The sequence below is a fragment of the Neophocaena asiaeorientalis genome, unplaced genomic scaffold, assembly GCF_003031525.2.
Source record: "Neophocaena asiaeorientalis asiaeorientalis breed wild unplaced genomic scaffold, Neophocaena_asiaeorientalis_V1.1 scaffold150, whole genome shotgun sequence".
NCBI classification, from domain to species: domain Eukaryota; kingdom Metazoa; phylum Chordata; class Mammalia; order Artiodactyla; family Phocoenidae; genus Neophocaena; species Neophocaena asiaeorientalis.
In genome coordinates, this window is record NW_020176571.1 from 7,041,582 (window position 1) to 7,059,903 (window position 18,322).

Below are 18,322 nucleotides of genomic sequence, written 5' to 3' on the forward strand. Positions count from 1 at the left end.
GTTTGGGCTTGTGGTTAGGATACTAAGGCAAGCTGTGGGCAGCCATTTTAGGTGGTTTGTACATAGAATTAATGAGTACATCATTTACAGGGTTTGAGAATAAAAAAGTGTCCCTTGTTAAGAGAAGATGCAAAGAGGTTCTTTGCAATTTCTGGTCAAGAGAGAAGAGAAGTGGATCTCTTAGATCTATTATACCACTAATCCTCTACCTCTCCTCTGGCCTACCTTTATTTCTATTCTGGATAATGAATCAATCTGCAACAAAGGTAAAACATTATATTCTGAATTTTTTTTTTCTGACAGGTTAGCAAGGGGTAGTAGATAGTTAAATGGACTTACTGTGTATACTTGGAATAAAGGATTTATCGTAACATGAAGCTAGAGTAACTGATATTATTGTTTAAATACATGGTGAATTCTGTTTTTTTTTTTAATAGTATAAAAAGAAGTCACCTTCTATTAAAAAGTTGTTTAATGCTAAATACAGTTTTTACATATATTAGTATGGAACACAAGAATACATGCCTTAGTTAATATGGTTAGAATTTCTAAACTTTTAAAAAGAGTTTTGTCACAAATTTTGGTTATTATATGGAGATGTCAGTGCTTTAGAACTGAAAGAAGCTTGAATCTTAATCTGAACCAAAATTTATTGCTCATTATATAATTTATTGAAAATGTAGTCTTGAGCACTAGAGTAAGAGCATTTAAGTTTAGTTTTGTTTGTTCAGGCATTTTGCTACAATAACTTTCTGTGATGTTTTAGAAAAAATGTTCTTACCTCAGTTTTTTCCTCTTGGTGCTAAAATAAAACACAATTGTCTATATTGTAGGGTTTTCAAGGAGTAATATTGCTGACACATCTTTTATATGATTGTATTTTTTAATATGAAATTCAGTGTCTAAAATTGGGTTGATTTTTGTAAAATATAAATTATCTCTATAGTACAGTTTAAATCAATCACTAGGAAAGTATGCTTACATGGATGTCTTACTGAAATAAGTCTCACAAAACTCCAGTGATGAAGACCAAAGTTTTGGCTTTTGTGTTGGCAGCATCTTGAAAAAGTAGATAAAATAATGGACCTATAAATTGAATTGTTGATTCTAGAGAGAAGAAATTTCAGGAAATAAGAATAGTTTCTCCTGAAGAAGAATCAAGTAAATCTGGGAAGTAAGGTTGCTCTTTTAAACCTGTTATAGGTTTAAGCCTTTAATTTTTAATGAATGATATACCTTAGTATACCTTTGTCAGCTGAGATCACCAAGATGAAATGTGGTAATTACAAAAAGGGTTATGATTCTTTTTGGCAATCTAGACATTTTGTATTTTTTTATTGTCACATTAGTTAATTTTCTTATTTTCCTTTTCTTTTTTCTCATCCTAATTATAAAGACTGTTTAAAACTGTGATTTAAGTGAGCTCTGTGTGTTTCCCCCCTAGGTTCTTTTGATCTCACAGAATGGATGAAGACAGTATGTTTTTTCAAATGGAGGATAGAAGTACACAGAACAAGGAAGCAATAGCTCTAACCTGTTTAATTCAATATGCTTTCTAAAATAAAAACACCAGAACTGGAAATGAAATAGCATGGAGTATGGTTTGTTCTTTTGTCAGTTATTTCTGCTCACTCCATTTTGTATGGGTTCACTTCAGTCTGCATATCTAGACTTGATGTCTAGCTCCACATGTGTCATTCTCTTTTTTTTCTTCACTTTTTGCAAGATTAAACTCCTTGGTTCTTGACAGACTGATCTCTCTATAAAATATTCTGATATGATTACTCCTTTTGGCACAAAGATAGGCACTAAAATGTGTATTTGGATTTTCTCCTGCCCCTTTCATCTCAGTTTACCTGTCCATGCTGAATAATTATTGCTGTGTTTTTATCTCTGAAGAAATGCAGCCTTTTTTCTGTTTCACTCTGACAAGGCTCTAGCACACACTTGTCATAGCATTGCTCACTACATTTTAATCTTGTGACTGGAGCCCATGTCTGACCTACTTTATTTGAACTGTAGGGGATCTAATAATATACATGTGTATACAGAGGCAGCCCTAGTACTTTTGACAAAATAGGCTTTGTAAGCTTTGACAACATGGGCTTTGTAAGCAGATACTGATACAAATTCTGATTTCATTACTTGCAGTTTAAATGGTCTTTGGACAGGTCACCTTCTGCAAGCCATAAAGGAGTGGTTGTAAAAAAATGGAAAGAACCGTACCTACTTTGCTAGTCTAATGTGTAAGTATTAGCTAAGCTATAATACATGTATAATTCTTAGCACATAGTTGAGCATTTAATAAATACTGTCTTTTAATTCTGTAAATTTTGATTATTGAAATCTTATTCAAGACATACCAAATCTTTTTTCGTCTCAGAATGGAAGTCTGTAAGGTTTTCTTTCTTGATTTTCTTTTTTTAAAAAATTAGTTTATTCATTTATTTTTGGTATGTTGGTTCTTTGTTGCTACGCGGGCTTTCACGCGGGTGAGCGGGGGCTACTCTTCATTGCGGTGCTCAGGCTTCTCATTGTGGTGACTTCTTGTTGTGGAGCACAGCCTCTAGGTGCACAGGCTTCAGTAGTTGTGGCACTCGGGCTCAGTAGTTGTGTCTCGCGGGCTGTAGAGTGCAGGCTCAGTAGTTGTGGCGCACAGGCTTAGTTGCTCTGCGGCATGTGGGATCTTCCCGGACCAGGGATCAAACCCGGGTCCCCTGCATTGGCAGGTGGATTCTTAACCATTGTGCCACCAGGGAAGTCCATGATTTCCTTTCGGTTTTCTTATTTAAACTCCTTTTAAACTCTTTTGTTTGGATCATTTTATGTGTGCATGTGTGTGTGTGTGTGTGTGTATGTGTGTGTGAGATTTCTCCTAATATAGACGGATTATTCCTCATTCCCACATTTCATTGGCTGAGGAATTTTATATTTCTTTAAAAAACCTTTTACCTCATTTTTTTCCAGGTTTTTCCCCCGTCAGCTCATAACATATTCTTTTCTTGCTCCTAAACCGAGAGAATTAAGTAAGGAAAATGCATACCATGTGCCATAAGGAATAGTTTAGGATAGTATGACTTGTTTTCCCAAAAATGATTTGAGGAGACTTAATATAAATGTATTAAAACAAACAGAAGATTGGGATGAAACCAAAATACAGAAAAGAATAAGGTGAAAAGAAGGGTTAAAATGCATATGCATGCTATCAGATCCTGTACATTTGCTCTGATAGAGGTGGACAGAATTGACAAAGAGTTGAATAAAGTTAGAAAATTCATGGTAACCTTAAGATAGAAGCAGATATATTGTACAGGAATAGCAATGTTTCCTGATCATGAGATGTCCCGCAGTGCAAATCAATATGACACTAAAATTTAGTCCACTGAAGTCAGTCCAGTAAGAAGTCTTTTTGATGGTCTGAGCTGATCCTGTGATGAAATTCTCTCGAAGTGTCCTTAGAACCACCTATATCATGATCACATGGATTATTTGTTAGGTTCCAGGGTCCTAAACCTGAATTTTTGGGTTGCCAGGAGTCTGCTTTTTGACAAACTCCTCAAGTGACTTATTCATAATAATGTTTGAGAATCACTGCCCTAAATCTTTTGTCAGTGACAGTGACTAAGAAACACTGCTCTTTGGAACCAGGGATTTTACTCTCTGAAAGGACAAATTCTAAGTATTTTAGGCTTTGCCGTCCACATACAGTCTCTTGCTTAAAAAAAAAAATAACCCTTTAAAACTGTAAAACCATTCTTAGCTCAGTTTGTACAAAACAGATTGATCCTTACTCTAGAGGAATGGGTGGATTGAATATACCTTAGGCAATGATCCGTGAATTTTACTTCTCTAAATTGAGGCTTTGTTAGCAGTAGAGTTTGAGGTTATTTGCTGTGATAGGAAAACAGATGTATTGAAATTCTTTGTAATGAACCAAGAATGGTGCTTTGGTAGTTATGAAAGGTGGAAAAGTTGATATTCTCGTTAAAGTTAGCTGTAAGTAGAAATATCAGGACAGAAGCGTGTACGTTTCTAAAAATGTAAAGACACCGAATCCTTCAAAGCTTTTTTCAGACTTAAAAGCTCAGTAAATAAGGACTTCAGTACTACAAACAGATGGCCTTAGTGGATGGTTTAATTTTTTAGTTCTGTACTCAGCTACTAGTTACACAGGAAGAATCCTTTAAAGGTGAGGGCTTCGTGAAACAGGCTTCTAGAGGTTGCCTGAGTACTCAGCTATTCCATGATCTCTAAAATGGTACATGGTATAAATTTGAGAGATTAAGCCATTGAAATCTATGTTACTGAACGATGTGTAGAGTCAAGAGATGTGGATGGTTTGGGGTAATCTCCCCCTCTTGTTTAGTGATTGTTGTAATTTTAAAAGCTTATTGTTAGAGCTGGAGGCTGTTTGCTTCAGGTTTTCTTTTTTCCCAGCCTAATTGAGATATAATTGGCAAATCACATTGTATTAAAGTGTATAACAATGATTTGATGTGTCTAAGTATTGCAAGATATTTACCACAAGTTTAACATCCATCACCTCACATAGTTATAATTTTTTTTCTTGCAATAAGAACTTTTAACATCTACTCTCAGTAAATTTCAAATATACAATACAGTATTGTTAAGTATAGTCACCATGTTGTACGTTACATCCCCAGGACTTTTTCATCTTACAACTGGAGGTTTATACCTTTTGACCACTTTCACCCATTTCCCCCCAACCCCCAGTCTCTGGCAACCACAAATCTGATCTCTTCCTATGAGGTGGTTTTTTTTTTTGTTGTTTTTTTTTCCTTTGAGATAAGGAAAAAAATTTTGTTTCCTTCAGGTGTATACCCAGAAGTGGAATTGCTGGATCATACAGCAGTTCTATTTTTTAACTTTTTGGGGAACCTCCATACCATTTTCCATAGTGGCTGCACCAGCTTACATTCCTACCAGCAGGCACAAAGCTTCCCTTTTCTCCACATCCTCACTAGCATTCATCTACCTGTTTGTTTGTTCGTTTTTTTATGAGTATAGCCATTCTAACAAGTGTGAGATGACCTTCACTGGAGTTTTGATTTGCATTTTCCTGATGATCAGTGATGTTGAACACCTTTTCACGTATCTGTTGGCTGCTTGTATGTCTTTGGAAGAATGTCTAATCAATTCCTCTGATCATTTTTTATGTTGGATTGTTTTTGCTATTGAGTTGTATTTATATTTTTTCAATATTAACCCCTTGTCAGATATTTGATTTGCACATATTCTGTTCAGTATGTTGCCTTTTCATTTTGTTCATGGTTTCCTTTGCTCTGCAGAACCTTTTTAGTTGGATGTAGTCCCACTTGTTTATTTTTGCTTTTGGTGTCTAATCCGAAAAATTATTGCCAAGACCAATGGCAAGGAGCTTACTACTTATTAGTTAACGCCTAGAAAACTCTTCTAGGAGTTTTATGTTTTCAACTCTTAAGTCTTTAATCCATTTTGAGTTAATATTTCTGTATGGTATATGTGTATAGTTTAAGGTAGGGGTTCAGTTTCAAGTCTTTTTGCATGTGGCTGTCTAGTTTTCCCAACACCATTTATTGAAGAGACTGTCCTTTTCCCATTGTGTGTTCTTGTATCCCGCATTGTAAATTAATTGACTATATATGTACGGGTTTGTTTCTAGGCTCTCTGTTCCATTGGTTTATGTGTCTGTTGTTATGCCAACACCATATGGTTGTTTACTAAACCTTTGTGACATGGTTAGAAATCAGGAAGTGTGCCTCTGGCTTTTTTTTTTTTCCACATCAGGTTTTCTTTTCTTTTTTTTCTTTTTTTTTTTTTTGCGGTACGCGGGCCTCTCACTGTCGTGGCCTCTCCCGTTGCGGAGCACGGGCTCAGCGGCCATGGCTCACGGGGCCCAGCCACTCTGCAGCATGTGGGATCTTCCCGGACCGGGGCACGAACCCGTGTCCCCTGCATCGGCAGGCGGACTCTCAACCACTGCGCCACCAGGGAAGCCCCCACATCAGGTTTTCTTGAAGAGATCTGAGTGGCACACCTGTGGCAACCACATTCCACCTCTAATATATGCTGCATAGATCTCTTCGCACATACGTTTGGGGAACAGCTCCTCCACAGTTCCATGAGCCTCTTTGACAAAAATGGCTGCATTGGCATCATTTTCTACCAGTGGTACCTAGAATACCATAAGGTCCACCAGATTGTGTGGCCCAACTTGCAGGGCTACTTGCATCACAGCCTGAATCTTCTACAGAGCCCTTTCTTGCTCCAGACCCTAGTCAAACTAAGTTACTTTTCACACCATCCAGTATATAGGCTGGGATAGCGTTTCTAGGCAAAATGTGTTGCCTCCATAATCTAGAGAGATCCACCAGGCATTGTGCGTGTTTCCATGTAGCAGGTGATGTAAATGTAACAAGTTGTGTTTTACTTTGTAGGGGATGTTCCAGATGCCTCTTAGTACAGGTCATCTAAAAACTATAGGAATGGCAGATCTCCAGATCTCTGTAGAGTTTATTTCCCACCCTCTGGAACACGTATCTCAGCAAGGCCTCTGGTATGCTCAGCTTCCTTTTGCTCATTTGTCTGATAAGTGTGATGTCATTGATGTAATACATTTATGTGATGTTCTGTGGAATGTCCAGATGGCCTATAATTTAGATTATATCATATCCTTGGCGCAAAACTAAATGAATATTATCCATTCCATGTGGATGCAAACTATTTCTAGTCTTCTTTCCTGATGGAAATAGTGGAGGAAATTCACTTACCATACCAGTGGTTGTATATTATGTCCCTGAGCCCTAGTATCCCTGCTGTGTGCAGTCATTGGCTAGGAAGAGTTTGGCCTTGGAGCAGAATACGGAGGTGGATCCAAAAGAATGTCATCTGGAGGCTGGCAAGCCAACTACATTTTTCACAGCGAGTTATAGGAGAGGTCTGATTGGCAAACTTGTATGACTGCCACAGTGCTCTTGATAGATAAATAGTTCTCAAGAAGAGAATAAACTGAAAAGAAAAATCTACTGGCACCTCTCCTACTCCTCCTGACCTTATTCCCTAGAGGGAATCACTGTTAATATTTTCTTGCATATCCTCCCAGAATTTCTGAATTTATTTTATAAGCCTGTCTCTTTTTCTTAGCCCGATAGGATTATGATATAACCGTGTTCCATAACTTTACAATGTATTACATTTAATATCTTGCCATACAAGTGTGTATACTACTACCTCAATTTTTTTAAACAGCTATATAAAATGCTATTATTTGCTCCTACCATAATTTAATTCCTTGGCTTAGTTACCTGAAATATCCCAGTATTCTTCCAATAGATATTTGCTCTTTGTTTAAATTGTTACATGCAATTTAACTCGTTGGTTAAAGAGTTCTAATACAGGAAAGGAGACTGAGAACACGAAAATAAACTTTGACAGATTTCTCTTAGGATGACATTGAAAATAATTTGAACACAAATTGAGTGTTGCCAGAACACCTAATATGTGTATATACTAATGGTAACAAATAGGACCTGGGAAAACTACAGCGAAGTTTCCCATGGTTGTATTCAAAGTGAATCCCACAATTTGGTCATGTGCTTAATTACCAAAGGATGGGAAAAAAAGGCGTGAGTTGATTTTTAAAAAGTAATGGCTTGGTTCCAGAAACCAGGCAGAGTCTTGGATTGGCCTGAGTGACACTAGATTTAACGGAGGACAGCTGGCCCGTAATAGGGATGTGGTAGGATTAAAGAATTGCCAAGTCTAATTAACATCCAGGGACTATAAAGTGCCGGCAAGAATAGTGAAGTCACTTGTACCAGTTCAATAAAATCAATTGAGTATTTAAACACACACTCGGGGAATATTTTCAAAATCCGTATCTTGCATAATTAGGGTATCATAATAAAAGCAGAAAAAAAGGCTGCCAACCAATTCAGTATTTGGAAAACAGTTTTATAATTGTATTTCCGTGTATACTCCACTCCATCTCCAGGAAAACACATTTGAGTGAAAACACATGCCAACATTAGAAACATTTAATATATTTGCTGACATAGGTAATAAATATTTGATAAGTTCAATTTATGTGTAAGATGAATTAGCGTAATTCCAGACCACTTTATGTAAGGCATCTCTGCCAAAGAGCCTGAAATATACTGGATCTAGTATACATTGGACCAGACCTGACTTTGGATAACATGAATATATTATACTTGGAGTAGATCTATACAGGTTGCCCAGTTCAAGGAATTTGCAATGAAGTAACTAATGAGACCAGTCAAGCCTATGATTTGTCCACTAGTCTAATAACCCTAGCCTAATCACTTGACAAGTATTGTCAAAGTCAAGTTAGAACTGAGTCTAAATTTCAGCTTTGCCACATGCTAGTTCTGTGATTGTGTGGAAGTTAAGTTCTCTTTGCACCAATTTTTCTATGGCAAAAATTATCAATGATAGGTTTTAATTTGATTTAAAAGTAAACGTAATAGCATTTGGAACATAATTGATGTTAAATAAATAGCTCACCTAGAATTTCTCCCCTTTGCACTGAAGGATAATGAAAGAACTATGAAAGATAATCTCTGTCTTCCACTAGCCTGTAATTCAGCTGGGAGATGGAGAGAAGAAAAAATACTTGTGAACAATTAAAAACAAATTTGCATAATGTCAACAGTAAAACAGTAATCCATAGAATGGGGGGAAATATTTACAAACCTATGTCTGATAAGGGATTAATATCTAGAATTGAGAATTTCTAAATTGCAACAACAGAAGAATAACTTAATTCAAAAATGGGCAAAGGACTTGAAAAGACTTTCTTCGAAGAACACAGAGAAGTGGCCAGTAAGCACATTGAAAGATGCTAACTAACATCACTAATCATGAGGGAAGTGCAAAACAAAACTGAGATATCACTTCACATCCATTAGGATGGCTAATAAGTTCTGGCAAGCTAGATCAGCCCCTCCTAATACGTAATAGAGCGAGTTTCCCACAAGAATAAGAGGGAGGGGAGGGCAGTTTTCTTCCCTAAAAAGAAGAGACAATGAATGGAATGAAAATGGGGAGTATTAATATAGAGACTATTATCTTGTTTTACTGGAGACAGTATTTGAAAGATTAAGACATAGCTTTAGAGGATTTACGTGACCTTCCAATGGTTACATAGTAGCGAAGCCAAAATGTTAAAAAAGGTGCCCTTAGGTTAACTCTTAGTCTCTGTTCTCAGAGTGGGGGTTTCAAGCACTTTGGTCTGTTTTATGGTGATCTGGTAAAGGGAAATTAATTGCAATAGCTCTGGATGCTCAGGAAGTGAGAAGAATGATATATCTTCCATTAAACCCCCGAGATTCCTATCCTCTGGTATACATGCTGTGTCTCCCTTTAAATGGGACCTCTGAGTATGATGAACTGTCATCTTGTGATTAGGTTATGTTATATGACAAAGGTACAGGGATTTTGCAACTCTTAAAACCTCTAATCAGTTGGCTTTAAACTGATCAAATGGGAGATTGTCCTTGGTGGGCTCAACCCAATCAGTTAGGCTGTTTAAAAGAAGCTCTAGAGGACAGAGAGGAGAAATTGGATTTGAAACAGCAGAGACACCCCTGGTGGCCTTGAAACAAACTGCCATGTGGAGGGGAGAAGAGAGGGCGAGGAACAGAGTCACAAGGAACTGAATTCTACCAAGAATTTGCAGGAGGAGCCTGAGACTCAGATGAGATTGCAGCCTCCTGACTCCCTGAGAAGACCTGTGCCCAGACTCCCTACCTGTGACAATTGTGAGATAATAAATGTGAGTTGTTTTAAATCCCTAAATTTAAATCCCTAAAGTGAGTTATACCGCAATAGAAACCTAATACAAGTATCTTTATAGTAAAAATATGTATGTAAAATAAATACTATAAATATATTTACATGTATTATATTTTTAATATAAATAATGTTTTAATCTAATGTATAAATATACTTTATTCTATATAAATATTTATAGTATATAGGTGCTGTGGCAGATTTGTGCTACCTTGTCTGATGGTGGGATAACATGTACTGGGCATAGCTTATAGCTTCACAGGCACAGGGGTCTAGTCTAGTACATTGAATGATTGTGTAATGGAAAGAGCAGTGGATTGAGAGACAGGAAATAGTATTCCGTGCTGCCATGGACTAATTGAGTAACCCTAGATAAATCACTTACTTTTGAGAAGCTTCAGTTTCCTCATCTGGAAAGGGAAGGAATTAGACTGGGTTAATTCTGATGTCCCTTCTAGCTCTAACTTATATTAAATGTGTCAGTTATATTGTATGTAGGATGTAGTTAAACCTGGAAGGGAGGATAAGCTTTCCAAAGTGGTGACACAAAAATATTCAAGAACAAAAATGTCCTGTGTGCGTACAAAGACCAGGTCCGAAAAGAGAAGCAGCAGGGACAAATTTATGAGAATGATGAGGGATGAGGACAGGTAGATTTGGGGGTGGGGGAAGGGATGGAAAGAGAGAATCGATAGGAGGTGAGTGTGAAAATCAAGGAAGAAGTGAGTTTCTCCACGCAGCTGAGATGTGAGTTGTGAGAAATTGAACTTGCCAATTTATGGCCACTCAAAGGATGACAGGCAATAAATATTGTGTACCTTCTATAATTCTCTGGCCTAAATGGGAACACCAAGATAATTACTACCTTGGAAAGCAAAAAACATGTTTTAGAACTGCTATGGGTACTACGTGCTGCTCTATCTTGGGCAGACGGAGACCTCAGCCCACAAACTGCTTCCAGCTTCAAATGAGGTGGCCCACTGTGTAGAACTCCACCCTTCTCAAGGCCAGGAGAATTGGTATTGGCAGATATCACAGAATGAAAGAATGGAGGAACCGCCAAGCAGTCTTCCTAGTGAGGTGTATTTGAAAGAAAGATGAGATCTGACTTTATGAAAGAGGATTGAGTCTAGGACACATGTTTTTCTTCTTAGACAAAGAGACCTGTAAGTCTTTCTGCTTCAAAGACAGAACACAAGATGTGGTTGAATGTACACACAAGGAATTAGGAGGTCCTCTGGGCTTTATTCATGTTTTCTCCTGCTTTTACTTATACTGTATAACTAATCTCTTCAGGATATTGAAGGAAGAAGTTTCTTTTTAAGTCAACAATTATATAGGTGGATAAATACTTTTAGAAAAAAATTTTTGTTGCACTGTTTTTTTTGTCTTCATTTAAGAATGGTGGTATTGAGGGAGTTTCCTGGCACTCCACTGGTTAGGACTCAGTGCTTTCACTGCCGAGGGCCCGGGTTCAATCCTTGGTCAGGGAAACTAAGGTCCCACTAGCCCGGCGATGCAGCCAAAAAATTTAAAAAAAAAAAAAATGGTTGTATTGAAACAGTTCTGGAGACGGATGGTGGTGATGGTTGCACAGCAACGTGAATGCACTTAATACCACTGAACCCTACCCTTTAAAATGGTTAGAAGGGTAAATTTTACGTTACATACAATTTACCACAATTTTTTTAAAATTGAAAAGTTTGCAACACAGTTCTACCGTTAGTTTCTAAGGTCCCATTTCACATCTTCATCAGCATTAAAAATCTTGACAAATCGGTTTTTAAGGAAGAATGATGGTCTTATATAACAAGTCTTCACATAATTCTAGTAGGAATAATATTTTCCAAGTACACATCCAAGCTCCTCCTGAAGTCCTGCTATTAGACATTTTTGCCCTTTGAAATCATGTTTTTGAGGTATTTCAGACTGAGCTTAATATCAGGTCCTGCTTCCCACAGTTTGCGTCACTGTATCCCCATCTCAGCCCAATCTCTAGGTTAAATTCTGCTCTTTGGTAAAACACATTAAATATCTCTCATCCAACAATAACACTTCGCATCAAATGATCTTTGTTACTGGCAAGACTCTGATATTATACTCCATTTTTGATAATTGGATTTCTGTTTTGTCTCCTGTGGCTGAGTGCCTGTTTTGTAACTTTCCTTCTACCCTAAATGCTCTATGATTGGACTCAGAGTTTCATCCAACAAATATTTAAGGGATCTACTATGTGCCACACACTATTTTAGATGTTTGGGTTAAATCCTTGCCATCACTTGCTTTATGGTACAGTAGGGGAAACAGATAGTAAATAGTAAATGTTCTTAAGCTGGAAGTGTGCCTGGAATGTTTGAGGAACTGCAATGAGGTCAGTATGGTTGGAGCACAGAGAGCAATAGTAGAAGAAAGGTATTTAAGGACCAGATTAAACGGTCCTTAAGATAACTGCAGAGACATTGTTTTATTTTGAGAGAAATTGAGAAGCATTGGACAGTTTTGAGCAGAGAAGTAATATGATCTAACTTACATATTTAAAGGATCATTTTAACTCCATTGTTGATAATACACTCTGGACAGGTAGAAACAGGAAGACTACTGCAGTAATACTGGCAAGAGGACTTCAGCTTCTGGCCAAGGTGAAGTACCAGAGACTGAATTTACCCTGCCATCGGAAACAACTAAAAAATAGGACATAGTATATATAACAATGGTTTTCAAGCACTGGACATCAGTTAGCCCATGGTAATGATCCCTTAGAGATGGAAAACTACTCGGGTGAGCCCTGTGATTGCTCCATCTTACTACATGGGGAGTTTTCAGGTCACAGTGCAGGGGAAGGCAATCTTAAAGGAGCTTAGTGGTCCCACTGAGTTGAAGAAATGGAGTTGAGGGTTAGAGGGCCAGCCTGCTGGAATTCTCAGGGCAGAGTACCAGAGAGGAAAGATGACCACAGAGAGAGAATACAGAGATTTGCAGAGGGTCTTGCTGAGTTTTTCAGATGAGTCTTACCAGCATATGCATGTGAAGAAACTACCCAAGGGCAGCAAAAGAACCACCTGAAATTATTAGTAGGAATGGTCCCTGGGGCTCACAAAAGGACTGGAATAGTTTGTATTCCCACCAGCCACAGTGGAAAACCCAAATATATCATGGGACAAAAAGTAGAGAACTCAGAAGGGTATTGCATCAGGAGTGGGAAAAAATTGCCACAGACTAAAAGCCATTCAGGAACTTCCCTGATGGTCCAGTGGGTAAGACTCCACGCTCCCAGTGCAAGGGGGCCTGGGTTCGATCCTTGGTTGGGGAACTAGATCCTGCATGCATGCTGCAACTAAGAAGTCTGCATGCTACAACTAAAAGATCCCGTGTGCTGCAGCTAAGACTCAGCCAAATACATACATAAATAAACAAACAAATAAATAAAAGCCATTCAATCACACTTAACAAAGCTTAAAACCAAACCTTACCAACAAGGACCTACTGTATAGCACAGGGAACTCTACTCAATATTCTGTGATAGCCTATATGAGAAAAGAATCTAAAAAAGAATGAATATATGTATAATTGAATCACTTTGCTGTACACCTGAAACTAACACAACATTGTAAATCAACTATACTCCAATAAAATTCAAATATTAAAAAGACAAAAAAAAAAGCAAGCCTTGATCACAGCTGGGGCAAACAACAGATTAAGCAAAAAGCTTAAAAGGGAAAAGCTGAAGAATGAATTGACCATAGGGGCTTTGAAAGCTTCAACATATTCCTGGAATCTAGGAGGCCATGTGCATGAGTCAGGCTGTGCACATGCTCAGGAAAGACCATAAGGAAAAAAAACAAAAGAAAGGGAATTCCCTGGTGGTCCAGTGGTTAGGACTTGGCACTTTCACTATTATGGTCCTGGATTCAATCCCTGGTCAGGGAACTAAGATTCTGCAAGCCACACCCCATGACAAAAAAAAAAAAAAAAAAAAAATTGTTGATAATACACTCTGGACAGGTAGAAACAGGAAGACTACTGCAGTAATACTGGCAAGAGGACTTCAGCTTCTGGCCAAGGTGAAGTACCAGAGACTGAATTTACCCTGCCATCGGAAACAACTAAAAAATAGGACATAGTATATATAACAATGGTTTTCAAGCACTGGACATCAGTTAGCCCATGGTAATGATCCCTTAGAGATGGAAAACTACTCGGGTGAGCCCTGTGATTGCTCCATCTTACTACATGGGGAGTTTTCAGGTCACAGTGCAGGGGAAGGCAATCTTAAAGGAGCTTAGTGGTCCCACTGAGTTGAAGAAATGGAGTTGAGGGTTAGAGGGCCAGCCTGCTGGAATTCTCAGGGCAGAGTACCAGAGAGGAAAGATGACCACAGAGAGAGAATACAGAGATTTGCAGAGGGTCTTGCTGAGTTTTTCAGATGAGTCTTACCAGCATATGCATGTGAAGAAACTACCCAAGGGCAGCAAAAGAACCACCTGAAATTATTAGTAGGAATGGTCCCTGGGGCTCACAAAAGGACTGGAATAGTTTGTATTCCCACCAGCCACAGTGGAAAACCCAAATATATCATGGGACAAAAAGTAGAGAACTCAGAAGGGTATTGCATCAGGAGTGGGAAAAAATTGCCACAGACTAAAAGCCATTCAGGAACTTCCCTGATGGTCCAGTGGGTAAGACTCCACGCTCCCAGTGCAAGGGGGCCTGGGTTCGATCCTTGGTTGGGGAACTAGATCCTGCATGCATGCTGCAACTAAGAAGTCTGCATGCTACAACTAAAAGATCCCGTGTGCTGCAGCTAAGACTCAGCCAAATACATACATAAATAAACAAACAAATAAATAAAAGCCATTCAATCACACTTAACAAAGCTTAAAACCAAACCTTACCAACAAGGACCTACTGTATAGCACAGGGAACTCTACTCAATATTCTGTGATAGCCTATATGAGAAAAGAATCTAAAAAAGAATGAATATATGTATAATTGAATCACTTTGCTGTACACCTGAAACTAACACAACATTGTAAATCAACTATACTCCAATAAAATTCAAATATTAAAAAGACAAAAAAAAAAGCAAGCCTTGATCACAGCTGGGGCAAACAACAGATTAAGCAAAAAGCTTAAAAGGGAAAAGCTGAAGAATGAATTGACCATAGGGGCTTTGAAAGCTTCAACATATTCCTGGAATCTAGGAGGCCATGTGCATGAGTCAGGCTGTGCACATGCTCAGGAAAGACCATAAGGAAAAAAAACAAAAGAAAGGGAATTCCCTGGTGGTCCAGTGGTTAGGACTTGGCACTTTCACTATTATGGTCCTGGATTCAATCCCTGGTCAGGGAACTAAGATTCTGCAAGCCACACCCCATGACAAAAAAAAAAAAAAAAAAAAAAAAGGAAAGACCTGAGAAGGCCCTAAGCTCTCACCTCTGACTGCCCTTGAAACTGCACAAGCAGGAAGTGAAGACTAAGATACTGTTGCAAACTGCCTGGCTAAATCTGAAGATATGCTCCAATATAACCACAGAGCTCCTCAGCAAGACTGAGAGATTTATTGGTTTAAGGACATTTTTTGCCTTAAAGAAATCTCTCTCCAGTTATTAGTTGACCACTAAGCTAACTGAGTAAGGACTTTGGTGGCTGCACACAAAAAAGAATATAGACTTTACAGAATCAGTACAGAAGTGTCACTAAACCATCAATTACAAGAAGAGGAAACAACAATGAACTGGAAAGAGGAGAGACTGACTGCCAGAGTTGCTACATTATATTACTTGAAATGCCCAGTTTCTGACAAAATGTTAGGACACATTAAATCAGCTATTTAAAATACGTTCAAAGAACTAAATGAAAACTTTGTCTAAAGAACTAAAGTTTAAGAACAATATCTCATCAAATGGAGGATACCAATAAAGAAAATAAAAATTATAAAAGGAGCCAAACAGGAACTCTGGAGTTGAAAAATATAACACCTGAAAGGAAACAAGCACTAAAGGAAATTTGAGCAGGAATAAGAATCAGCAAACTTGAAGATAGGTTAATTGAGATTATACAGCATAAACTTAGGAGGGAGTGGAGCTACATAAGAGCAAAGTTTTTGTAAACTGTTGAAATTTATATTAATCCAAGTTAGATTGCTACCAATTAAGGTGTTAATAGTAATCCACAGAGCAACCACTAAAGACATAATTTAAACATATGCTGGGACGTAGTGAGAGAGTAGCATTGACATATATACACTACCAAATGTAAAATAGATAGCTAATGGGAAGCAGCTGCATAGCACAGGGAGATCAGCTCGGTGCTCTGTGATGACCTAGAGGGGTGGGATAGGGAGGGTGGGAGGGAGACGCAAGAGGGAGGGGATATGGGGATATATGTATATGTATAGCTGATTCACTTTGTTATAAAGCAGAAACTAACACAACATTGTAAAGCAATTATACTCCAATAAAGAAAAAAGAAACGTAGTAAAGAAACAAGGAAATTTAAGTGATATCTACAACAAAAAGGAATGCAGTAATGGAGGAATTGAGGAACAAAAAGATGTATAATAAGCAAATGGCAAAATGGCAGACATAAATCCTAATTTATCCTTTTTTTTCCTTTTAGCTTGTTTATTTTTTGAATTTTATTTTATTTTTTTATACAGCAGGTTCTTATTAGTTATCCATTTCATACATATTAGTGTATATATGTCAATACCAATCTCCCAATGCATCACACAACACCCCTCCACCCCCCACCCCTGCTGCTTTCCCCCCTTGGTGTCCATATATTTGTTCTCTACATCTGTGTCTCAATTTCTGCCCTGCAAACTGGCTCATCTGTACCATTTTTCTAGGTTCCACATATATGCGTTAATATATGATATTTGTTTTCCTCTTTCTGACTTACTTCACTCTGTACGATTTTTCATCCTTAGTGTATAGGAATGCAAGAGATTTCTGCGCATTAATTTTGCATCCTGCCACTTAACCAAATTCATTGATTGGCTCTAGTAGTTTTCTGGTGGCATCTTTAGGATTCTCTATGTATAGTATCATGTCACCTGCAAACAGTGACAGTTTTACTTCTTCTTTTCCGATTTGTATTTCTTTTATTTCTTTTTCTTCTCTGATTGCCATTGCTAGGACTTCCTAAACTATGTTGAATAATAGTGGTGAGGGTGGACATCCTTGTCTTGTTCCTGATCTTAGAGGAAATGCTTTCAGTTTTTCACCATCGAGAATGATGCTTGCTATGGGTTTGTCATATATGGCCTTTATTATGTTGAGCCAGGTTCCCTCTTTGCCCACTTTCTGGTGAGTTTTTATCATAAATGGGTGTTGAATTTTGTCAAAAGCTTTTCTACATCTGTTGAGTCGATCATGGTGTATGATCCTTTTAATGTGTTGTTGGATTCTGTTTGCTGGTATTTTGTTGAGGATTTTTGCATCTATATTCATCAATGGTATTAGTCTGTAATTTTCTTTTTTTGGTAGTATCTTTGTCTGGTTTTGGTATCAGGGTGATGGTGGCCTCATAGGATGAGTTTGGGGGTGTTCCTGCCTCTGCAATTTTTTGGAAGAGTTTGAGAAGGATGGGTGTAAGCTCTTTTCTAAATGTTTGATAGAATTCACCTGTGAAGCCATCTGGTCTTGGACTTTTGTTAGTTGGAAGATTTTTAATCACAGTTTCAATTTCATTACTTGTGATTGGTCTGTTTATATTTTCTATTTCTTCCTGGTTCAGTCTTGGAAGTTATACCTTTCTAAGAATTTGTCCATTTCTTCCAGGTTGTCCATTTTATTGGCATAGAGTTGCTTGCAGTAGTCTCTTAGGATGCTTTGTATTTCTGCGGTGTCTGTTGTAACTTCTCCTTTCTCATTTCTAATTTTATTGATTTGAGTCCTCTCCCTCTTTTTCTTGATGAGTCTGGCTAAAGGTTTATCAGTTTTGTTTACCTTCTCAAAAAACTAGCTTTTACTTTTATTGATCTTTGTTATTGTTTTCCTTGTTTCTATTTCATTTATTTCTGCTCTGATCTTTATGATTTCTTTCCTTCTGCTAACTTTGGGTTTTGTTTATTCTTCTTTCTCTAGTTCCTTCAGGTGTAAGGTTAGATTGTTTATTTGAGATTTTTCTTGTTCTTGAGGTAGGCTTGTATAGCTATAAACTTCCCTCTTAGAACTGCTTTTGCTGCATCCCATAGGTTTTGGATTGTTATGTTTTCATTGTCATTTGTCTCTAGGTATTTTCTGATTTCCTCTTTGATTTCTTCAGTGATCTCTTGGTTATTTAGTAACGTATTGTTTAGCCTCCATGTGTTTGTGTTTTTTATGTTTTTTTCCCTGTAATTGTTTTCTAATCTCATAGCGTTGTGGTCAGAAAAGATGCTTGATATGATTTCAATTTTCTTAAATTCACTGAGGCTTGATTTGTGACCCAAGATGTGATCTATCCTGGAGAATGTTTCTTTTTTTTTTTTTTGCGGTATGCGGGCCTCTCACTGCTGTGGCCT

At 37.7% G+C, this 18,322-nt stretch overlaps 1 protein-coding gene across 6 annotated transcripts in view; it reads left to right on the top strand.

Moving 5' to 3' along the window:
- Window positions 1-18,322, top strand: part of RIMKLB (ribosomal modification protein rimK like family member B) — a 150,562-nt gene that overhangs the window by 121,113 nt on the left and 11,127 nt on the right. For 3 of the 6 annotated variants that reach the window (XM_024733271.1, XM_024733274.1, XM_024733273.1), the window contains 2 exons: window positions 1,445-1,596; window positions 2,152-2,240. The gene's annotated coding sequence lies outside the window, so the exon portion shown is untranslated. Of the gene's footprint in view, window positions 1-90; window positions 1,597-2,151; window positions 2,247-18,322 lie in introns of those variants that run through there. The other 3 variants (XM_024733275.1, XM_024733277.1, XM_024733276.1) reach the window with 3 other exon arrangements.